Source organism: Stegodyphus dumicola, chromosome 3, assembly GCF_044657685.1.
Source record: "Stegodyphus dumicola isolate Sdum_Otavi_A_Nest chromosome 3, ASM4465768v1".
NCBI classification, from domain to species: Eukaryota; Metazoa; Arthropoda; class Arachnida; order Araneae; family Eresidae; genus Stegodyphus; species Stegodyphus dumicola.
This window is the reverse complement of record NC_140770.1, coordinates 271840930-271867017: the sequence shown is the minus strand read 5'-3', so window position 1 is coordinate 271867017 and position 26088 is coordinate 271840930. Positions and strand designations below refer to the sequence as shown.

Below are 26088 nucleotides of genomic sequence, written 5' to 3'. Positions count from 1 at the left end.
AAGGTTTTCGGAAATTAGTTATAGTGTACTCTCGCCGGTTTGAGGCTCGTCTCGCCAGTTACTACAGATCAGAGATCTTCGTACGCGGTTAAAGGATTCTGTGAGCCATTCAGCTAACCTACCACACCTTGAAATTATTATTTGTAACATGTAGATGTGCACCTCGTATTTCGGTTGCTATCGGCCGCACCAAAATATTCTCGGCTCAGTGATCTCAATTTCTTTATTCTTATATGTTCGTAAATTGTGCATTTTTTGCTACAAAAATGATTGAATTATGCTGTTCTTATCTTCCGGTTAAGGTTTTTAAACCTTTAGTCAATCTGTATGCAATATTTTTAGAATTATCAACAATTTAAAAGTTGTTTAAGATCTAGAGAAAGTAATCTTCGAAATAACAAAGATAACGCCTTCTTTTATTATTGTGAATTAAATCATGCTTAATCCATTCTGCAATTTATTCGAGGAAATAAGTGTTTAAGATTTACTTCACAATTTTCAATACAGACATTTTGAGTTTTTATGTATTTTTTCCTTGTCGCGAAGTGAGAACTGATTTAATTGAATGAGAATCACTGAATCGACTGTGAAAAACTGTTTCTTTGGTTTTTTTGTTGTTGTTCTTTGCTTAATTTCTTTTATACATCGTTTTATATTTATTATAGTATTTAATGTGAGAAACCCTACAAACTCAACAATTTTAAAGCGAGCAGTGGCAACACTGCAGGGAATAAAACATTTTTCCAGACGTGCGAGATTATCTATTGGAAATTATAAAGATATGATGTTTTTAAATATTTTTAGCACAATGTGGCGTTAGCCCAAATGCTCTGCATTATGTCCGCAAATGAAAATCAAAAGCTCCTTTGGGCGTAATATAAAATCTGAAATCTTTCAGACTTTATTAGCCTAAATGGGTGTTAGCCCAAAAGGGCTATGGAGTATCAAAACGTCATTTTGCGTCGAATCACTTTAAAATACGGAACCCCTTTCAAATTGTTAAATTTTTTTATTTGAACGATGTGTTCCTTCAATTTCAGCTTATTGAAATTTGACTATACATGGATTCATTCTTGGCTTTCTTCCTTAAAAGCGAAAATCTTGTGCACGATATATCACTACCACAGTTTGTAAAGCAAAGACAACGTAAAAAACGAAATATTTAACAGTATAACTAAGTTTAAGTGCTTAACGATTTTTATCATATCACATCTTTTATTAAAATTTATATGAAATATAAATTTCTGCCTATTACAAAGGCTGTTTCAAACAGCATTTTTTACCCGTTCTATTACGAATAATTATGAAAAATATGCTCTTTAATATGTCCTTTATTGGTCTTAAAAATTATGCAAATTATATGATTCATTAATATTTCCACTCGATATTAATATCGGACTGCTAAATGAAACAGAATTAACGATGGATTCTCTCAACAAAAATTGTTTGGAAGATGCTTTATTCTTCTATCATTTGGTGGGCCCGTTTTGACTGAAATATTGACCTCCGCGGTTTGCTTTAAATTTAATTTCAGTTAAAATGTCCAGCATATGAAAAACAGTCTGCCTGAAGGATACAACTAAAGCTTTAAAAGAATTTAATAAGAATGCAAAATTTATAGAAAATAGCTGTCCGAAAACCGAACATTCTTGTGTCAACACTGCAAGCAAATATTCCTAAAAGAAGGAAATCAGAAGACAGAACATCAGTTTGCAGAAAACTGCTTCAGGAAATCGGCGTGTTTAAGATGAAATATTTAGAGGTTCAAGTCATATTTTGTTGAGATTTTAACTCAGTACATTGTGTCAAATATTCTAGCGAATGAGCTCAAATCAGCGGAAAAAACAGGAAAACCAACATCGAGAAGGTCGAATGTTTTTTTCAGTGAAGGGTTGTATTAATTTAAATTACGCCATTGAACGTCATATCATGTCATAAATGAAGAATTCAAAGATGTCTCAGCCGAATTTATTGAAGATTCATGAAATCATCCGTCAGCTAAACGTCGATCGGATATCAACTAAAGGTGTCTTCTATGTTGATAAAACTAGTCTTTTCTTTCATTTCATGCCTTCAAAATGCCTAGCACATAAAAATGTTGAGTATTATGCACAAAAGCGCTTCACTATTTTACTCTGGTCGGTTGCTGATGAAACGGAAGACGACACTTTCACTCATAAAACTGTCACAGAAAACAAGATGTTTCAAATAGAAGCATGTTATATAGGTAATCAAAAACGTAATAATGATCGTGAATATATCTGCAGAATGCCTCAAGCAAATAATAAAAGCAGGGCATGAAGGTATTCTTGAAGGAATAAGCCATTCAGACGATTTTTTTTTAAATTAAATTATTTCTATTTATCTACTAGCGGAAGTACCTGACGCCAGTTATGTTTGATTGAGAGTAATGTATCTTAGCAACAGAGAAAACGACACCGCTGTAATCCTTCTCTAATAATGATGCAAAAAATAAGATTCATAGGCATACAATTTTCACTCTGATGCGATATGGAACCCACATAAAAATTTTCATAGAAAAATGAAATAATTCTCTCTCATTATATCAACAAAAATGGCACGCAGTTTTCAATGATTTTCATGTTTCTAATCAAATGGTCGTAAAACTCAAGTTCCATCCAATGTTTCACCTATATTCAATTTTAGTCGATTAAAATGTGTCCAAAAGTGATCATAAATAATCGGAAATCAATAACGCAAACACACAAACAAGTATTCTTTATACACATAGATTCCATAAAACTTACAAATATTTGATTAACAGACTCTACAATTTGAAAGCGAGCAGTGGCAACACTTTTCGAAATAAAGCATATTTATCTCCAACGCGCGAGACTGTTGCCAATGTGAAAATGAGTGTTGTCGGAGATTTTAATTAATATTTCGGCTGATTAAATTCGTACGAAGAAGGGAACAGTCGAAATGGCTTCCCACGAAATTTTGGAATCGTGAATAATATATTTAATGTTTGGCAATGCTATTTTTATTTCATCGTAAAACTTCGAAATTTTTTATTAACAGAGTCTACGATTTGAAGGCGAGCAGTGGCAACGCTTCTAAAAAAAAAAAAAAAAAAAAAAGCAGAATTTATCTCTAGACCACTCGGAAAAATGAGGGCGAAAATTAGAGTTTTTAATTAATATCTCCGATTTTAGATTTTGTTTGGGGGGAAAGTGGACGTTGACCTTTCTCAGGAGCCAGAAAGGAATGGTAGAATGTTTGGTGACGATAGAACTGTATTATATTTGAAGAAATTAAATAATGAAGAATCTGAATAAATGCCTGTATGTTTCTCGCATTGTGGTACCTAGAGCCATCAAATTTTGAATATTGAATGTTTCCACCCGAATATGGGTATCTTGGAGCCTAACTTTGAAGTTTTAATTTGTTTTATTACAGATTTCGTATTTTGTAAAACTTAAAAGAATTTTTGATTAACAAACTCAAGGATTTCAAAGCGAGCAATGTCAACGTTGTACGGGAAAAAAAATTTTTTATCCAATCGCGCGAGAGAATGTATCGAAAATTCTAAAGATATGCTGATTTTAAAATTATTTTGCGATATTGCTGTTGAACTGAATTTTATTCTTTAAGTGCGAAGAACTTGGTATTTAATAAATAAAGGTAGTACATAAAATGACAACAAAATGCTCTTTGGACGTAATTTAAAATCAAACCTTTCAGATTCTTTTAATAATTTTTTAGAGGTAAAATGCATATGTATTACAATCGAAGCAAATTATCTCAAAGTGGTATGCAACAGAAAAAAGACGAAAGATAAAAACCTTTGTTTCATAACAATAAAGAAAATCAGTTAAAAAAATCATTTTCTCACATTAGAAAACAAGAACTGATTTTCATTTAATAGTACTCTTACGTAAAAAAAACCTTTGACGACAGAAAATTCTCATGGGTAATGGTTCTTAATTAGTTTTTTTTTTTTTTTTTTTTCATTAGTTTGTTCGTAAAACAGCATATTGAACATAACAAACCGCCAAAGGAAGGTCGATAAAGAGTAATTAAAGGAATTGGAAATTTTTGTAAACGATAAAAGTAATACGATTTCTTTCCAGATAATATGGAAGGAGTAAGATCCAGAAAAGACGATGAAACGCAAGAAGAAGCAGATGTGTGTTCAGTGCAAATTGTAAAAATTTGTAAATTTTTTAAAATTAGTTTATAAGGTGTTTCTCCCACTTTCCTAGCGTCCTTCGTTTTGTAGTGGTTCTGCACGCTGGGCCGATATTCCAGAGGTCCGTGGTTCGATTCCCGGCGAAGGCGGTTGCATATTATTTCATCTTTTCTGCTTCTAAAAAATATTAATGACTCTACAAGTGGCGCCCGAACTAAAAAGGTTGTGAATGATGATTCTCCGCACCCCCAGGATTTGGCGACTTGGTCCCCTAAAACCCTAGTCGCCCTTTAAAAAAGGGAGTATATAAGGTATTTCTCCCACTTTCCTAGCGTCCTTCGTTGTGTAGTGGTTCTGCACGCTGGGCCAGTATTCCAGAGGTCCGTGGTTCGATTCCCGGCGAAGGCGTTTGCTAATTTTCATCTTTTCTGTTTCCAATTAACCTAATGACTCTACAAGTTTTAGTCTAGCTTTAGATGTTGTGTAAAGTTGGCCCTAAACAGAAAAGCTTATAGTTAAAAACTTTTAAATGCACAGAGTTAGGAAGTTTTTACATTCACCTTTAAGATGTTTTTGAGAGTTTAAACTCTTAAACAAGGTCGTTTCGAGACCTTATTCTTCGAGTATTGAAATTCTGGCAGCGAAATATGTAAGGTTTATCCTCTGTTTTTAGCAGTTATCTTTAGTTAAAGCTACTTTCCTGTCTCTTCTAATTTCAGCTTACAATTTCCTACCACAGTGTGTTTTTAGAATCGCGATTAATGCAAATGAAGGAAGAGCAGTACTTAAGTCGAAGTTCCGCCGACTTCATTAGAAAGCCAGAGATTCTGACTAGCGCGCGTTCGTCTTTTGGCTACACTCTCTCTAAGCAATTATGCTCGGCTGTATTTTAGGCCCTTGATAGTTTCGCCTTTTAGTTAATATTTAGGGGCCAACTCCTTTAAAATTTTGATAGCTTCGGCTTTATCATTTTAGTCAAGCATTAGTTAAGTTTAATTTCTCAGTACTCTTGAGGTCAAGCTAAAGTGGAGGCTTTTCTGTACGCTCATTTACGCAAGAGCAAGAGCCATCTGTACATTCTTGTTTTGAGAAATAAACGGTAATTAACACTTCTTGAGTTTACTTTTCTGTTTGCTGAGCTAAAGCGTTTTTTCGCTTACCAGTTCTCGAGGTCTGCATACTTAGCTATAAGAGAAGAGGTTGGAACCCTATACGTTTCCTGAGCAGCAAACAAACTACTCCAGATGGTATACGATTGACTAAAGTTGGTGAAGATATGCCAGCTTTACGTAAAACATATTGACGTTGCTTTTTGTGCTCTACTAAAGCTCATGAGAAGAGATCAAGATACGGTTGTAGAGCTTGCAATGTCCCACTGTGTGTTGATCCCCGTTTTCTGAAATTTCGTGGAAAGTAATGTATATAAATTCTTTAATTTTTTATAACTTTTAATACAAGCCATATCTAATTTATAATTTATTTTGCAGATTTTAGTATTTGCAAAATATATATTATTAGTATCATATAGATCGATACAAAAGTAAATGCGAAACGTAAGTTGTCCTTCCTACCTATGAATAGCTATAGATAGGCGGTGGGTAACGTGCGTCGCTCCAAAAAATGTGGTCTTAAAATTCAAATTAATTTTAGGTACTAAGCTAAATGAATTTCCTTTTATAAATCAATCTTAATCCCAAAAATATTTCAACATAATATTACTGGAAAAAAATCTGATGTGTACATCACATCAGATTTTTGCAGAATTCCAGAATGGATTAAGCATAATTTAATTCGCAATCATAAAAGAAGGCGTTATCTTGCGAAACTTACTTTCTCTAGGTCGGCACCGAATCCACTGTTCTGATGTTTTAAATGTAAACAAACATGACCGCCATGGAAAAAATAATTAGGCTTAGATGCACTTAAACAACTTTTAAATTGTTGATAATTCTACAAATATTGCATTCAGATTTACTAAAAACATAAAATCCTTAACCGGAAGTAAAGAACAATATAATTCAATCATTTTTAAAGCAAAAAATGCACAATTTACAAACATATAAGCATACGAAAACTGAGATCACTGAATCGAGTAACAGGATAGGATTAGCTTATTCAATTATGGCAAACCCCGCGAGGGCTCGTATACACGTTACACATGAGAAAAACCACGAAAACGCCCATGCAACCAGCCCGATCGCGGGATTCGAAACTCGAACCGAACTACCAGTGTTCAGCTTCTTTACCGCTCGGCCGCTGGTGGCCCGAATCGATATATATATATATACTATAGGAAGAGAGTGGATATATATATATATATATACATATATTTATATACTTTTGGTGCGCCCGATTGCAACCAAAATACGAGGTGCACATCTACACGTTATAGCAGTCCTATATACAAAATTTTAATGTTCGATTTTGAGTTATACGAGATACGTACGTACGTATGCACAGACGCTACGAAAAATTCCCTTTAGAATTCATTTTAAATCAGTTTTATAATTTTTGAAGGAGAGAAGTGTCTTTTATTCTGTCCTTACTACAGATGCCAAGCAAAGACATCGTTAAATTGCATTCGATAGCGGTCAAAATGGATATTTTCTCTGAAATGTGGTACCTGAAATTTTTCACGATTGCAATACTTCCTTTTTACTCGGTATATGGATTTAAAAAATGACACTTTAAACGGTTAATAACGCATCTTTATAGCTCTGTATCATCGGATATTTCACAATTTATTCAGTTCAGTTTACGTCACAAAATCGGAACTGCAAAGTATACAGTAATTTTAAAAAGCGCCAGTATAATGAACTTATCCCGAAACCTACCTTCAGGATTAGCGTTAACTGTCAAGGGAGGTAAAGCTATCCCCTCCATGTTAAAAAAGATACTGAAAAACAAAAGCAGACATGACAGCGAAAACACGAATGCCGCTGGCGGGACTTCACTTTGTGTGTCATCGCCTATTATCGTCCTTGACGCGTCTGGGTCTCAAACGTCAAAGTGAATAGATCTGCTACTTCGTATTAAATAACTCTTAACCTAAGGGATCCGCAAATACAGTACATTTACTCGTGACTGTATTGAGGTAAAAGAAGAAATAATGCTGCTATAAACTGAAAGCTAATGAGGAAATCCTTAGCATAGAATTTTAGTTAAGTCTTTTTTCGATGTGGCTGCGAAATTCTACATTATTTTTGTAAAAAAGCATCTGCATAAATATATATATATATATATATTAAAAAAATTCTCAAAGGTTTCAGATTTTATATTACGTCCAAAGCGGCGTTTCTTTAACATTTTGTGTGTTACCTTTATTTATTAAATATCATGCTCTATGTACTCAAACCATAAAATTCAGTTCAACAGCAATATCACAAAATAATTTTAAAATGGGCTTATCCGTTAGAATTTCCGATACAAAGTCTCGCGCGCTGGAGATAAAAAATCTTTTTCCTGTAACAACATTGCCATTGCTCGCTTTGAAATCCTTAAGTTTGTTAATCGAAAATTCGTTAAAGTTTTACAAAATAGGCGATTGATAATAAAACAAATTTCAAATTTGGCTTCCACATGCCCATATTCGTAGGAGGATTATGTCATTCAAAATTCGATGTCTGTAGGTACCGTTGTTTTATCACAATGCAAGAAATATACACGCATTCATGCAGATTTTTCATTATTTAATTTCTTCAAATATAATGCAGGATTCTAACGTTTGGTGGCAACAGTTTGAAAAGTGATTCGCCTTTTATAGTGATTCAACGCAAAACTGCAAAACGAAAATAATACTTCTTCAGGGGCAAAGCCCCTTTGGACTAAAAAAATCGCGTTGTCTTTATTTATTAAATATCATGTTCTTCGTACTTAAACCATACAATTCAGTTCAACAGCAGTATCGCAAAATAGTTTTAAAATGAGCATAGCTTTAGAATTTCCGATACAGTCTCGCGCGCTGGAGATATTTTTTTTTTTTTCCGTACAGTGTTGCCATTCCTCGCTTTGAAGTCGTTGAACTTAGTAAATAAGTCTTTAATGTCTAGTTTCCAGATGCCCATATTCGGTGGTGGATTACGTTATTCAAAATTTGATGTCTCTAGGTACCGCTGTTTTATCAAAATGCGAGAAACATTCACACCTTGATGCAAATTCTTCATTATTTAATTTCCTTAAATATAATACATGTCTGTAATACTTGGTGGCAACAGTTTTAAAAGTGAATCCATAGAAAATACCAAAAACGAAATCCATAGCGCTTCTGAGCTAACGCTCCTTTGTGCTAATAAAACTTGAAAAGTTAATTTTCAATTTTAACAGTCATCTAAAAGAGTTTTTAAGGATTTTACGCACAGTCTACCAGTCTACTGGTGCACTGACTCCGGCTAAGTCTATTTTTAACCCAAAGGGCGTTAACCCAGAAGGGCTATTAATTTCGTTTTGGCATTTTGCGTTGAAAACTTTAAAAGTCTAAATAACTTTTAAATTGTTGCCACCCAATATTATCGCCCTGTGTTATATTCAAAGAAATTAAATAATGAAGATTCTGCGTAAATGTATGTAAAAATGTTCCTAGCATTGTGATAAAACAACGGTACCTACAGACATCCAATTTCGTATAATGTGCGTCTCCACCCGAATACGGGCATCTGGAATTTGTTTTATTATCGATTTCATATTCTGTAAAACTTTAACGAATTTTTGAGTAACAAAATCTACGATTTAAAAAGGAGCAAGGGCAACACTCTACGGCGGGGGGAAAAAACCTTTCTATCTCCAGCGTGGGCGGAACTGTGTATCGGAAATTCTCAAGATAGGCTGATTTTAAAATTATTTTGCGACATTGCTACTGAAATGAATTTTGTGGTTTCAGTGCAAAGAACATGATATTTAATAAATAAAGGTAACACACAAAACGTTAAAAAACGCCCCTTGGGACGTAATTTAAAATCTGAAACCTTTCAGATTTTTTCTGTCTTTTCTCAGTTTATCATATCAGCATTCAGTTTTCTTATTAAAATGGATAACAAAAATCTTTAACTTTATGTTAACGTTTTGTGAGTCAAATTTATTTTTTAAATATCACGTTTTCGCACACACGCATATAAAATTCAATTCAACAGCAAAGTTACAAAATATTTCGAAGCAATTTCTTTAGAACCCCATAACAGTGTCGCCATGGGTCGCTTTCAAATTGCTGAGTTTTTTAATCAAAAATTCGTTAAATCTGTACATGATATGAAATAAATGTAAAATTGGAAATTCAAAATTCGGGATTCGAGGTGACCATGTCGGGGTCGAGGATTACGTGTATTAGAAATTCTATGTGCACTCATTTTTATACAATGCAAGGAACATATATGCAATCATACATATAAATTCTTTCCTAATTTAACTTTTTAAAATAAAACATGGCGTTAACATTTCGCAGGAGCAGATGATTCGAACACGAAACGAATGCGTGAGTTTCAAAACTCACTTTTCGTCCCCATTCATTTGTTCCATATCTGGTGCTAAAAGTTAGACGCAGAGAAATTAATTGCTGCAAACATTATGCAATTTAATTATTCCAAGATTCAAAAACAGCTGAGCTTCGAACGACGCTGGGGTCTCGTATTACAAAGTATTTCTCCTGCCTTCGTGGTGCAATGGCCAGCACACTCGGCGAGTATTCGAGAGGTCCGTGGTTCGAGTCCCGGCGAGGGCATTGCTCATTTTCCACATCTCCTGATTCTAAATACCTAATGTCTCTACAGTGGCGTCCGAACTAAAAAAGGTGATCGAGGGGATTCATCTCAACAGTATTTGGTGATTCGGTCCCCTAATTCACAGTCGCATTTTAAAAGAGGGGAGTATAAAAGGTATTTATCCCGCTTTCCTTAGCTTGCCTTCGCGGTGTAATGGTCAGCACACTCTGTGCGTACTCAAGGGGTCCGCGGTTCGAGTCCCGGAGAGGAATTTTTTGAAGCAGGATCATGTCCGTTTTTCATGATCCTGCTTCAGAAAAACATAATGTCTCTAAAGTATATGCACGATTTCTTCGCTTAACACCGTTGTTCAATCCCATATCGCGTTAAATGAAAATCCATGCCTCTCATATACCGTGTTAAATGAAATCATGTTAATTGAATATACAAAATAATGTAATTCATGCAAATATATTTCGTCATCTTTTTTTTTTTTTTTTTTTTTTTTTATTATTGTTAAACGACTAACTGAACTAACTGATTAGTACTCACTATTAACTCTACAAAACTTAGAAATCGGAAACAGTACAAGGAAATCAATTGATCACCATTTGATTTCCTTGTGAGGCTTGTTAAATTGATCGGGATATTAAGTTTTCAATACGCACTTTTGAACTTATTTAAGCTTATTTCTTCGAATTATTATAACTTAATTAACCGATCTCTATGAAAAAAGTTGAAAATGACAAAAAATTTGAAAATTTTTGAAATTTAAGGGATATCAGGAACCCCTATACCGACAATGGTAAATTGGCCACTTTCAATGTACCTTTTCTCAAACTCTGTTGTAGATACAAGCTTGATTTTTTTTCTGTAATTAAAGTATACCTATCGGATTATACTGAAATGAGCTTTTGAAACATTTTGAATTTTAAAGTAAATTACAAAATATTTTGTTAGGCATAGTAAAATTTAGCACTTTTCTCACACACACACAAAAAAAAATTTTTTTTTTCTAAGTTTGTTACAAAAAGCTCATTTCAGTAAATATTAGGGAACCTAATAAATAAGCCATAAAAAGTTTAGATACATGTGAGCAGTAGTTCCTGAGAAAAGGTACATCGAGTATAAGAAAATCACGTTTGGAGAAAAACGCGTTTTTATGTAAAAATCCTCATTGATCAAAGCAGTAGATAACAAATTAAAACTAGATTTTTTTTACAGTTCTAATTTTCATATAGATTAAAAAAATGGTATTTTTAGAAAGATAAACGTTTAAAGAATTTGAAAATGCAAAAATCCGAAATCACAACTTTTTGAAGATTTTGGTTTTCCAACACCTCTTAATATCCATTTCAATTTCTGTCATAAGGAAGTCAACTTATAATGAATGAATCATATACTTGTAAAATACGCATCTTCTGTTTAACATAAACTAAACTAGATCCTAAGATGAATCTGGAGAATTCTGGATGAATCTGGAGAACCAGCACAGGAGAAGGATGAAAAAACCCTTCATTAATTCCAACTAATAACAGGAAAGCACAATCTTCGTACTTTAAAATAACACAGTCAACCTGCGGTGAGACGTAAACGTAGAATGTAAATCAATTAGAATTAGAATAGTGCTGGATTATCAGGATAAAGTATGGCTAACTTAAATTGACTCAACAAAACCTAACAGGCGTGATAATTATCCGAAATGGTCAAGGGACGTACTAGCGTAACATAAGAATGAAATATCCAGTCCTCACCTGAGTGTTGAGGTATCACCGGAGCCATATGCTAAGAATTTTAACTAATCAGCCAAAGCTAAAGATATACATTTAGTATTCAAATTTTTGAAATTTAAATCCTAGCAAATTTTGAGGTTCGCTAACTGGAAGATGTATTGACCTCGCCAACATCTTTATTTACAAAAGTTCAAAAATACAGTGATCAATTGTTACATCAATGAAATATATATAATACAAAAAACAGTATACAAAAGCCATAAATCAGAATGATCATAAATTTTGTTACAATTGGATCATAAAGCAGAGTATAGGAATAAATGTATCAATAAGTGCAATCAAAAAATTAGAAATACATTTTCAAGCCATATAAATCGTAAGTTATACATAGATTGTATTCTCATTAGAATACAAGAATTCCATAAATTTGGAAAAGTATTTGTCGACCTGTGTCTAATAAAATAAGTTTGCATAAAAGATCGAAAGTCAGTGTTTGTGGAAAGAGTTCTTTTCTTTTTCTGTCCAGGCTCGGGCAGTTTAGAATCATATGCAATGCGTCCGCTGTTTCTAGTCCACATGTACAGTGGCTGGGTGGAGTCTTGAGTTTAAATGTATTGAAATAACTAGGAAAGGCTCCGTGATTCGAAAGCAGTTGATTAACAAAGAAATCGTTGAAGTGTCTCTTTTCAGAGATTCTAGGAAGAATCTTGAATGTTGATCTGCCAGTATCCTCTTCTTGCCATCGATGTTGCCACAGAAGGAGAGCTTGTTCTTTAGCTTTTCTTACGACATAACTCAGAGGAAGTTTGCAATCTATACGCACTTCAGAAGATGTGCCTTTTTTGGCAAGTTCATCCGCTTTTTCGTTACCTCTGTGGCCACGATGGTCTCTAATCCAATGTAATTTAGCTTTAGTATAATAAACGAGGTTTTTAACTTCGATGATTTCTTGATTCAGGATATCGAATTTTTCCAGTGATTTCAATACTGCTTGACTGTCCGTGTATATATGGGTTGTATGCTTGTGTGCTTTTAGCCAATGTAAAGCTGATTTCATTGCTTGGGTTTCTGCTTGGTATACTGAACAGTTTGGGTTCAGTTGAAAAGAATATTCAGCTTCTAAAGTACCATTCCAGTAAACACAGAATCCCGCTCCAGTGCCAACTTCAGTTTTGGAGCCATCCGTAAATATTTCATAGCTTCTATTAGATGGAAGATGATCGTTCCATTCGCAAGTCTTTATCGATGCTGGATGGCTAAACCATTTATGCTTTGGAAAGTCGAGGACTTCTTTTAAGAAGTGAAAGTTTTCAATTGAAAAATCTGACCAGCCTCTTTTGGTTCTTTGGATTGCACTTTCTTGATCCAGTTTGATATCTAAAGGAATCAGGCCAGCTAAGATCTGCAAAGCTGAGGTTGGAACAGTTTTGTAGCATTTAGTCATAGCTAATAAGGCTACTCTTTGAATAGTATTTGCTTTATTTCGCATTTTAACTGTTGGTAGAAACCACCATGCTGCGCAGGCGTATACTGCAGTCCTTTCTATAGCTCGTTTGTAGAGTTCCTTCATAACCGCTTTTGAAAGGCCAGGGAATTTCATGAGCCGATTGATGATCTTGCAGACTTTAGTTTTAGTGTAATCCAGATGTGGAAGCCAAGTCAGACATTCATCGATTATTATTCCTAAGTATTTAATTTGCGTCTTTTAATTGTTGTGCCATTCAGCTTTATTGTAGGGGCTGAATATGCTGCGCCCCTCTTTTTGACTGCTATAAACATTGAGCTAGACTTCTCCGGGGAGAAGCTAAGTTTGCTCTTCTTCGCCCATTCAGTTATTTGGATCAGGGCATTATTAGCTCTATTGTAAATTTGTTGGTGGGTCGCATCTGTCACTATAAAAAGCACATCATCTGCATAAGCTTGTATTTGGACACCATCTCCATAGTCTATTTGAAGTGCAGTGTTCATGACTATATTCCAGAACAATGGTCCGGAATTTGATCCTTGGACACAGCCTTTTTCTTGAGTGTGAATTAAAGAAGTGTTGTTCACTTCGTAGATGATTTGTATATTTTCCAGCATTGATTCTATAACTTTATATAGATTAATTGGAAATAGAAGATTTCTTAATTCTTGTAGAAGAAAAGGCCACCAGATGTTATTAAAGGCGCTTTTAATATCGAGAGATATAATATTAGTATAGCAATTATTTTTTCGGTTTTCTTCAACCGTGTTAATTATATCTTTAATGGCATCCGTGGAGCAAACTCCAGCAGTAAAGCCATATTGCTTGTTACTGAGTTTGTTGTTAGAAAATAGATAGTAGTTTAGTCTATTAGTTATTAATTTGTCATAGACTTTGCTCCATGTGTTTAATAGACATATTGGTCTATACGCCTCTGGGAGTTCCGAGTTCTTGCCTTCTTTAGAGAAGAGAACGAGTTTTGCAGTTTTCCAACATTCAGGAAAAATACCGCGACTTAAAAGTTCATTAAATAGTTCAGTGTGTAACATTGGGTTGGCATAAAATGCTTCTAAAATTATTTCTTTAGGTAGATTGTCCAGGCAGGACCTTTACCTGAATTGAGTGATTTAATCGTAAATTCAACTTTCTGTCTGGTGAACGGGAGATCCTTTTTAGCTCCATAACGGGTCTTGATTTGTGTTCTGATCAAATTATGCTCTGAGGAGTCTGTGCTCCAGTCATCGGCTGGGAAGTGGTGTTCCAGCAGCAATTTTAGAGTCTCATCAATATTTTGAGTTTTAGAATTATCTGGTTTAAGTAGCGCTTTGATTTGAAATGGCAAGGAAATACTTCCTTTCGCCATGTCGTAATGTATGCCAAATGGAGATTTCGGATCTATACTTTCTAGGTGATTTTTTCCAACACGTTCTTTTGGAACGTAGAATTTCTCGTTTATATTTGGCCAAGTCTTTCTTATATATTTGCTTATAAACTGCTCTTAAGTTATCATCTTGAGTGCAACGCTGATAGCGTTTCCTTTCGGCTAGAATTCTTTTCCTCATAATATTGAGCGATTGAGTCCACCAAGGGACCCCTTTGTGCTGTACGTTGAGGAATTTTCCCTTTGCTTTTATTGCCAAGTCGCAAATATCTTGGATCTTAGGAGTTCACGTTTTTATTAGGGCGTTCAGATCAACGGTATCTTTCACATATTGGGGGTTAAAGATGGAGAAATAACTTCCGAGCTTTTCTTTAAGTAACAGCCAATCCATTTTGTTCAGTTTATACTTCCTTCGTATAATCTGATCTGTGCTTTTATCACGAGAGATTTCAAAAGAAACATAGCAATAATCACTAAGCGATGAATCATCCAAAACTCGCCAATCATTGATTATATTTCCTTGACTTGCTGTTAAGTCTATCCAGCTCTTTCCTCTGGAACATTTGTATGTTGGGGGACCATTTGGGTCGTTTTCAATAATAAATTGTCTAGATATCAGAAATTCTCGGACCATTCTACCTCTAGGGTCTTCAAACAGAGAACCCCATAGTTCACTTTTGGCGTTGAGATCACCCAGGGTAATATTGTCAGTATTGTCCGATAAATTTCTCTCGACCAAGTCTAAGAGAGAAGTTAAGTCTGTAAGGTCCGTGATTGGTGGGCTATAGCAGTTAAAGATCGTTAATGATCTTTGTTCAAATTTCAATTTTATAATATTCGAAGTTGGAGTGGTCAGCGTATTAAGAACCGTAAGATTAGGATTCACGACCACTATGGCCGTCTTTGGAAGAACGTCAGTTGTTGATATGACTTTAGTTTGTATTGGGAAACCAACCGGTTTGTTATCGATACAATATGGTTCCTGCACAAAGACCAAATCATAATAAAAAATGTGCACTTTAAGTTGTGCACTTGCAACATGAGATCTGGCTAAATTTATTTGTAGTGCTCTTATAAAATTCGTTTGAGGTAGATTATCCATAATTCATGCGTTTTTTGAGTTCGTCTATTTCTAATATGCGGCATGGACAGTTTTTATCAAAGCTTGAGTGTCCTTCGTCATATTGCTGCTCGTTATTTGCATTGCGTTCTGCACAATTTATGCATTTAAGAATAGAACTGTCGCAATCTTTGTGAGAGTGGCCCACCTCACCACATTGACCACAGGCCTCTTCAGTCTGGCATTGCTTTGAGATGTGCCGAAATTGGCAACATTTAAAACATTGTGTAGGTCTTAAGTATTCTTTGACGCCAAATCGTTCCCAGTTAATGCAAGCCTTTTTAACTTTAAGAAGTTGCTTGAATAATTCTGGGGTGGCCTCACACACCCAGTGATTTTTATGCTTTTGCTTAATGGAGAATTTAACTAATAAACCATCCCCGTCAGGTCCTTCATTTTGAGCCTTTAAGGCTATCAATAGCTCATCTTTTGTGATGTCCTTTGGGATATCATAAATAATTATTCTAGGAGACCGTTTTAATGGTCGTACGATTTGGAGCTCCTCCTTCAGTTCTGGGACGGAGCTAGTTTCTTTTTCTAGTATCTCAAGATCGTTTTCTTTGTTCGTTTCAATGAGGAGTCCTCCTTTTGAAACTTGTTTAACGCGTTTAACTCCGATGCGGAGTTTAGAAGGATCGATGGACTTTAACACTTTTTTCTTAATTGAGTCCGTTTTATCCCCATCCTTTGTGGGATAAAGGATGGTAATGAATTTTTCTAGATCGAGAGCGATCTCGTGTTGGACGTTTTAAAACATCCGCGTACTGATACTGATATCTGCGGTCACATTTTTATTTAATCCACTGGCCTTATTTTTAAGAATAGTTTCGAGGTTGGCTACATAAGCCTGACCTTCTTTAATAATGTCTTTTGAATCCATGAGGATTGATCACTATAAGATGCCAAAATAAAGAAAGTTCAAATGCTAGGGTAAAAACTGACTTGGTACCCTAGGGTTCACGTCAAGTCAGTAAGTAGTAGGCTCGTATAGCTCAGGATTTCGACCCTCTGAAAAGAGGGAGCCCCCCGACCACGCCAAGGTACCCGAGCTCCAGGGAAAGCACAAGAAATCAAAAACAAAGTAAACTATATTCGTAAAAATTACGATTTTATTCACTAATTATAGTAAAAATCGCATTTCTAATCGCATTTCTAATCGTATTCCAATCGCTTTCTCCCGGGGGGGATGTACTAGCGTAACAGCGAGATGGCATCGAAACGTGCATTGGCTAGCGAAAACACGCTATGAATACTCAAGAGATTAACCCCATTAAAATTCACTTCACTTAACTTTAAATTTACATCCTGGCGAGGAAATGCTAGGTGGGAAATGAGAGGTTCAGGAAAGTTATCAAACTTAAAATAATTTGTTAAGAAAAATAAGAGAAACGCTACAAACTTACGTAAAAATGATTTTGTAAATATATCATTCTTAGTTTGGTTTATCTGAGCTTTTTCCCCAAACCTTAACAAATTCGCCGAAATGTTTCGATATTCTTAACCTAGGAACGATACTTTTGCTCGGCATTATAAAGGTTAAACACGATTCAAATATTTAACCTTTATTATACTAAACTTATTTCAAAGCCATGTTACAGCTTTTAAACACTTTATCTAAATGGCATAAGTAACTCGATGACTCAACAACAAATGGTAAAGTAATAGGTTTCGGAAGTTTTAAGTTACATTTAAGCTAGTACTATTTACTGCTTGTCGGGAAGAGGTAAGAAAATTGCATACAAATCTCTTCGAAACAAGGAAAACTTCCAGTAACCTTTACGCAAGACTTTCTAACCTTTCTTGAAAAACAACAGGAGGTCGACCAATAGCAGTTTGTTTGCCTGAAAAAAAAAAGGTGTGGAGGATATAATGCAAAACCTACGCAAAGCACTAAAACTCCGTCAAAACCCTTAGCGATATTATGCACACACATATAAGTTACCACAAGAAATATCTCAAGGATGTAATGCATGCATTTAATTAGTAAAAATGTATCTAACAAGAAATGCCCAACATTCGTCTTTAGTGACTTTATATCAAATCGGTAATACGTTAACTTAATATATATTAGTTTAAATTTAAACTAACAAATTTAAACTAACAAATTTAAACTAATGAAAAAGCAAATTTAGAGTATTAGATTTATATATAGCATTGTTCTAATATAGGTATTTTGACACAAAATCGGACTTTTTCTTGAATAACATACCAATTTTTTTTTTCATATTTCAATTCTACGTCTCAAATTACGTGAAACGATCAGATTTTGTAAAAATCGAACGAGTAGGTTTTAAAAAATGAGCTCTCAAAATTTTAGCTCCTTAATGCTAATTAAGTTTGGTATATATTTATTAATCTCTCTTTTTTATTAAACTTATTTGATTCTTCCTTTCACATTTCGAAATTTAGGTTCATCCCAAATAAAATTCACCCTTTTTATGATTTATTTTTAAATAATTTTTATAAATATTTCGAAAAAACTTTTGAATTATAACCTATAAAATTTTTACCATCATCTTAAAGTAGACGTATTTCTAAGCATACCTGCAAAAAATTTCAGCTTTTTTTTCAAAATTTCCAAAGACTGTTTGTATCGGTATTCATTTTAAAATTATTTTGCGATATTGCTTTTGAACTGAATTTTATACTTTAACTGCAAAGAACATGGTATTTAATAAATAAAGGTAACACACAAAACGTTAAAAAAACGCCCCTTTGGGAGTAATGTAAAATCTGAAAGCGTTCAGATTTTTTTTTCTTCGCATTACAGAATTTGCAATATTTCATTCATTTCGTTACCTGTTCTTTTAAGCATTCAAAATTCCTTGTGAAGGATAAAAGGCTACTTAATTAACCATTTAAAAGCATATTTCATAGCTTTATTTAAGCAGAAGCTGAAAACGTTGATTTAAAATGGTTACTAAACTCGTAGTAGATGAAACCCATTGAATATTGGTTCTTCCTCCAGGATGAAACAGTTACTTTTTAGGTTTATTGTTCGTCTGGTTTATTTAATTGCAGCAAAGCCTCGAAGGATATCTGCCTAAGGGAAGGGATGCCTTTGTGGAGGACTTTGTAAGGAAAACTGCCTCGTATACATGTTACACATGGGGAAAATCATAAAAACGCCCATGCAGCCATCCCGTTCGCGAGATTCAAACCACTGACCGAACTACCAGTGTTCAGTGTGTGGTACAGTACGCCTCAGTTAACAGACATAGTATAATGACAGTTTAATAGAAAGGAAAAGGCAATATGGAGAACCTTAAATAGAGCTCTAAAATGATACATCGACCAAAGTACCATGGACTTTTATACCATAATCATGGATCTGCAATCATGGACGCCCAATATATCATTTATTCTATATCAACATATACCATTCATTATAATGATATATATATCATTTTTATACACCAATACTATATACTCTAATGCTCTACCATCTAATCTCTGACTGCATAAGGAGCAGAAGAAAATTAAATACCATTTTTAGGTGTTTAATTTTCTTCTTTTGTTATAACCTATTAAGTGTTTTTTTTTTTCTTTACCGTGCCTGTATGTTAATTCAAATGTACTACTTCAAATGCCAGATGTTGAACAGCTGCCCCTGTATGGCTATGTATCCACACTTTTAATTCTTAAATAAACTCCAGGGGAGGACGCGGGACATATGCCTGTTAACCTCTGTTAAACTGTTAAACTTCAGGCGTCCTCGTCCTCCGTCACCTGTCACCTAACCCTTCTCGTGGAGAGGTCTAGCTAGTATCACGTGGTATCTACCAGGATGACTAAACACTGAAAAACTTTCCCAAGAAAAGCCAGGACAGCGGTCATCCTACTGGTGTCAAAGTCAAAAGTCTTTTGGTCACAGAGTAAAGTTATGTTCTATTAATATCAGTATTAAAGGAAATAAACTATTCCCCTTCAATACATATTTTTCTTTACATGGCTGTTCTATATCTTGACGTATTATATTAAGTTGATTTAGTTTAATAATTCTGTTTGTTGCATATTTAAGAGAAATTTTTCTTTTTATTATATCTTGCCATATTATATTATTAAGTTTATTTAATTTAATAATTTTGTCTACCTATTATGTACCTCCGGTTATCTGAAATTTTAAAAGAAAACCTTTTGCCATTCCTTGCAGGTACTCTAAACAAATCGCATAAAAGAACTTTCTAAACATTTGTCATTTAAAGAACCAGATAGTTTATAAACAATTACGGTTTAGCAAATTCCTCGTATTAAAAGCTTTTGAATAATATATACAGTGTTTTTGTATACAATTTTATACAAATATATCGTTACGCATGACATAATAATTTTGCTGACATGATTCCGAAATAATTCCGTTGTCCATTCGGATTTCATAAAAATGTGAATTTCCTGCTTGCATAAGCTATTTCTCTGAACTACCGATTAAAATTTAAAGAAATTTTGACGATTTGATCGTGTAAAAACAGGACCTGCATAATTTTGAAATCGATAATATAACTTCTGTTATAGCAGAGGTTTAGCCCCAGTTCTCTTTGCTACTGACATATTTTTCTAACTAAATGTAACTTCTTTATATCTCATATTTGTAAACAACTATATATAAGCAAGCTTTATTACGCATACAAAAGGTAAACACAATTATTAAACTAAATTAATTTAAAACGAGTATAATACGGCGAGGTATGATACAGTCATGTAAAGAAATATAAGTCTTGACGGCGAATCAGCCCGACGGCGAAACGGCCACGGTGAATGGCGACTGCAGAAAGTCCTAGACCCCAGTATTCAACTTATATTAGGAACACTGATCATTATTAAGAAAGAGATGAGCCATTTTATGCAACGTTATCTGAATTGTAACATGAAATCGCATACAGTATTGCAAATGTTCTTTCGCACATGACAGAGCTTTTACACGCTGAATTATAAACCCGAAACTGTTAAACATGTAGTTAGTTAATAAGAAATGTTTTCAAATATAGTTATTGCTGAAATTCAAAACAAAATACAGAATTATCCTTAGCACCGACTTGACATTCTTTTTTAACAATCTTGAATGAATGACATTCTTTTCTGACAAACCATTTCAGTAGGTTATAAGGTTTTTATACTGCCTTTTAGCATGCCTTCGTAGTGCAGTGGTCTGCACGCTGGGCGAGTATTCCAGAGGACCGAGGTTCGATACCCGGCGAGGGCGTTGCAATATCGTAAGGGTTACCAGGCTGGGTCAAACTTCAACACTCTGGGGTCATAGTTATCACCACTCGGACTACCAGGAGCAAAACAACTGCAATAACTTTCATCCAGCAGCTTTTAATCTCTCCGACGGTATCAGTATAAACGACCAACCAATTCAGAGGCACAGTAATAACCTTTTCACAGATGGCTCCAAAACTGAGAACGGCACGGGCAGCGCCTTCTGTAGACTAGAAAATGGAGTTGTAACATTCGAGTGGAAAAGGAAATTAGGCTTTAACAACTCGGTATACCAAGCAGAGCTTCTAGCTATCAGTGCCGCAATTAGATATGCAAACACATGTCAACAGGAGAAATTCTCCATACTCAGTGATTCGGCATCAAGTCTGGCGGCCATCGCAAGTCAAAACAGTCGGAGTCCTTTGGTATACAGAATTCAGACACAGCTTCTGACAGTGCCTATTTCGCAAAGACCCACTTTAAAATGAGTTCCCGCTCACACAGGGATTCAAGGCAATGAAGCCGCTGACCTACTGGTCAAGCAGGCAGACAACTGCACGGATATATTAGAAAGACCAACTAAACTTCCTTGGTCTCATATTAAGCGAACAACTTTGACAAGTCTGCTACAAAATTGCAAAGTAGATGGACGGAGGCAGAGGTAGGACGAAGGACATTTCGCTTACTGCCAAAAGTTAACATGGAAATAAAGACCCACTGTGCTAGCCTAGCACAGTTCTTGACGGGTCATGGACCATTCCCAGTATACCTGAACAGATTCAGACTTAGGGATACTCCTTTCTGCGAATGCGGAGAGGAAGGCGACACGGACTATTATTACTTCCATTGTGTACATACAAGAACCTGGCACTTGAAGAAACCAGCGGACTGTGCCTGGGCAATGTGGACGACTAACATACTCAAAAACAGAATAGCCCTTGATAAAGCAGAAACAACCGTGGATAATATTATAATGTTTCAAATGTTCAGAACTTAAAGCAGATAACCAGAATAACGCTTAGTGCCTTCCAGTTATCAATATGTAAAAACTGTTATTAGTATATAATATTCAACCTTGTTACTCTGGAGTCTTCCCCGCCGTGATGGTATATAATTCCGTTTGGTTCATGTCCGTGGACGGAAGCCATCATAGCGGTGCACTCACTCATTCTCTCTCTCAACATCCAAGATTTGGCGATTGGGTCCCCTAAAAACCCCAGTCGCCCTTTAAAAGGAGGAGTATATAAGGTATTTCCCCCGCCTTCTTAGTGTGACTTCGTGGTGTGGTGGTCTGCACGCTAGGCGCGTATTGCAGAGGTCCGTGGTTCGATTCCCGGCGAAGTCGTTGCTCATTTTTCATCTTTTCTGCTTCCAAAAAAAAATACCTAATGTCTCTACAAGATTAAATGCTTATCTATCGTGTCATCAGACTCATTTCGTATATCGGAAGATAGAATGTCACATATTTCTATATTCCACTTTTGATTAAATTTTTAATTTCTCCCGTTTCACAGTGGATCTTCATAATGCAGTTGCAAATTTTTCTACTGAATGAAACATAAAATGTTTTCTTGCTCATATTAAACAAATGTACAATATAGGAAACATGATATGACAGCCATTTATATAATAACTAGAAGAAAAGGGAAGTACAAGAACAGTGATTGTTAAGAACTCTCAAACTCGTAAAACATTTCAAGAATCTTAACAGATAATAACTGCGTAGACGTAATTTCATTCATAATTAATCATTTTTATCATTATTCTTAATTAAAATCCCTGCACAGAAGGACTCGTAAGGAAAGGCATCAAAGCAGAGATTATTAACACCTCAAAAGTGAATTTATTATTAGGCGTACAGTTTGACGTAAAGGTCATTCCATTCACAATAAATGAGGAAGTAAGAGTTAAGCATAATAATTATTGAAAACATATAATTAACCTGTTCGTTCAACAAAATTATTATAATGCATACTTTCTAAACCACTCGAATTAGATCCGTAAATTCAAAGCGGAAGATAGAATAAAATATTAACAGCTAATTTGTATTCTACGCCATTGTCAAAAAGTTTTCTTTTCTACAGATAAGGAATATTTATGACAATATTTACTTACACAGCATGTCATCTGGCTTATCTTCTTTCAATATGGTCATATGGCTTTCTAAGCTGCTTTGAGAAAAATCGAAAATTAACTTTATTATCTGAAAATGATAAAACTTTTTCAGTTTCATTTAAAACTAAAACTCAATAAACCAAGTGTTAACATATTCAACTAAGATTTCAGCTTTCATTTTCCCCCACCCTTCTTTTTAACACTATCCAGATACTTGGAGATTAACCTGCGAACAGCGCGCTCTGGCTCCAGTGGACCCGCACGAGATATTCCTTTTTTTTTTTTTTTTTCATTGTACTCGAGCGACGAAAAGTCATCATACATACTTTAAAAAAAATTTTTTTTAAATATCTGAAAGGTTTCAGATTTTAAATTACATCCAAAGGGACATTTTTAACGATTTTTGCGTTACCTTTATTTAATAAATATCATGTTATACGTACTCAAACCATAAAATTCAGTTCAACAGCAATATCGAAAAATAATTTTAGAATGAGCCTATCTTTAGAATTTCAGATACAGAGTCTACGGTCCACCAGCGGCCGAGCGGTAAAGTCGCTGAACACTAGTAGTTCGGTCCGAGGTTCGAATCCCGCGAACGGGCTGACTGCATGGGCGTTTTCGTGGTTTTCCCCATGTGTAACGTGTATACGAGTTTCCCTTAGAAAGTCCTCCACGAAGGCATCCCTCCCCTTAGGCAGATAGCCGTCGAGGCTTTGCCATAATCACACAAATACAGAGTCTCGCGCGCTGGAAGTAATTTTTTTTTTTTTTTGTACAGTGTTGCTATGGCTCGCTTTGAAATCCTTGGGTTTGTAAATCAAAAATTCGTTAAAGTTTTACAAAATATGAAATCGATAATAAAACAAATTCCAAATTCAAATTAGGGCTTGCACATGCCCATATTCTATGGAAGATTACGTTATTCATATTTTGATGGCTCTGGGTACCGTTGTTTTATCACAGTGTGAGAAACATAAATTTATGAAGATTCTTCATTATTTAATTTTTTTTAAATATAATACAGGGCGATAATTTTGGGTGGCAACAACATGAAAAGTGAAACAAAGCTTATCGTGAATCGACGCAAAATGCCAAATTAAATGAAATTAATGGTCCTTCTGGGCGAAATGCCCCTTTGGACTAAAGTTTTAAAAGCCAGTAAACCACATTTGGCGTTATTATCGCTATCACAAATATGCTAATATGTATATTTAACATTTCAAAACGCGGCAACATGTAAACTCACGTATATATTTGGAAATATTGAATAAAAAACTCAAATTTTTTGCAGATATGCTTAGAAATAAATATACTTTAAGAGGATGGTAAAACTTTTATAGGTTATAATTCCAATTTTTGTTTCGAAAAATTTATAAAAAATATTTACAAATACAAATTTTAAAAACAAATCATAAAAAATGGGCGAATTTTACTTGGAATGAACCTACTTCTAAATCTGGAAATAGGAATCAAGTAAGTTTAATAAAAAGGATATAATTAATAAATATATGTTTTTCATAATTTGAGTCGTAGACTCGAAATATGGAAAAACATTGGCATGCGATTTCAGGAAAAGTCCGATTTTGTGTCAAAATACCTATAATAGAACAATGCTATATATAAATCTAATATGTATCCTAAATCGCGCTTTGGACACATGAAAAACGTAATTTGAATTTCGTCAAAGAGCCCAGTAGAACGGGAGATATAAAACTGTCCATTTTTATTTGACACAGTATACATTAAAATTAATTAAAAGAAATGAAACTTTATTTTGAAAAAACTATTATTTTATTTTGAAGTATATTTTGAAAAAATTAACAATTGCCAAAAGCACTCTTTAAAAGTACAGTACAGTTTATCACTAGAAATTTTCGTTAGAGACGGCTCAGTTGAAATAGCCAAACTTTTACAGGATATTATATGAATATGCGCTTAAACTAATTATGGAATGTTCTATAACTTTTGTGTACTTGAAAACTGAAAAAATATATAGCGGAATTCCTATGAAAATATTGGATGCTTAATCACGAATTAAGCACATTTTTGTTTAAATCATTTCCATACAAAAACAAAAAAAATAACGTTCAAGTTCTTAAGAAACGGATCTTTTGCTTTTAAAAGCTTTAGTTGTAGAGTCATTAGGTTAATTGGAAGCAGAAAAGATGAAAAATATGCAACCGCCTTCGCCGGGAATCGAACCATGGAGCTCTGGAATACCGGCCCAGTGTGCAGAACCACTACACCACGAAGGCACGCCAGGGAAGTGGGAGAAATACCTCATATACTCTCCTTTTTAAAGGGCGACTAGTGTTTTAGGGGACCTAGTCGCCAAATCCTGGGTGCGGAGAATCATCATCCACAGCCCTTTTAGTTTGGGCGCCACTTGTAGAGTCATTAGGATTTTTTTGGAGGCCTCAGAGATGAATAATTAACGCCGCCTTCGCCGGGAATCGAACCACGGACCTCTGGAATAACGGTCCAGTGTGCAGAACCACTACACCACGAAGGCACGCCAGGGAAGTGGGAGAAATACCTTATATAGTATGCTAATCCATCATGAACAGACTCAATTTAAAAAATAAATATCTTAAGTTTTGCAGAATGGCGGAAGACTCGATTGAAAAGTGAAATAACGCAAAATTGTGCTTAACTCAATCAAGTTTTTAAGAGCAATCAGGCACAAATACCTATTCCTCAATTTTGTGTACATGTATTCTTATAAATATGTTACAATACATATATCGCTTACAAATGTTTAATTCTTTACAAAATAGTTTCGGTGATATAATTTACAGTATATCTAGTTGATAACTGGATATTTACATGATTTGGGCAACTGGTAGACAGTTTGTGTCAAATATTAGTCCACCTCTTTAAGAAAGCAACGTCTCCTGATACTTAGAGGCGAGAGTAGCAATATTTTAAGATTTCCTTAAAATATGAAAAGACATATTTTTACAAACGTAAAAATGTTTCGATTTTACTTTCGTAAAATAACTTACCAACAGCTGTAATAAACACCAACATATTTAAGGACGAAACTTACCTGCAAAGAAGAAAGATATTTAGATACAAATCATATAAATAGTTTTGATACAATAAAGAAAAATAAAAATTTTACGTTTAGTTAAAATTTGTATGTAAGAGTAAAATTTGTATGCAGTCGTAACATATGTTTGCCATCATTTAAAAAAAAATTCGAGCTTCGGATCTAATTTATTACGTC

The 26088-nt window shown here is 34.5% G+C and overlaps 1 protein-coding gene and 1 non-coding gene across 3 annotated transcripts in view; both read right to left on the bottom strand.

The window, feature by feature from the left end:
- LOC118181714 (uncharacterized) overlaps positions 1-26088 on the bottom strand; it is a 307120-nt gene that overhangs the window by 174671 nt on the left and 106361 nt on the right. The gene's annotated exons all lie outside the window — the stretch shown is intronic.
- Positions 25298-25371, bottom strand: TRNAN-GUU (transfer RNA asparagine (anticodon GUU)). The gene has a single exon. It is a non-coding gene; the product is annotated as a tRNA-Asn (tRNA).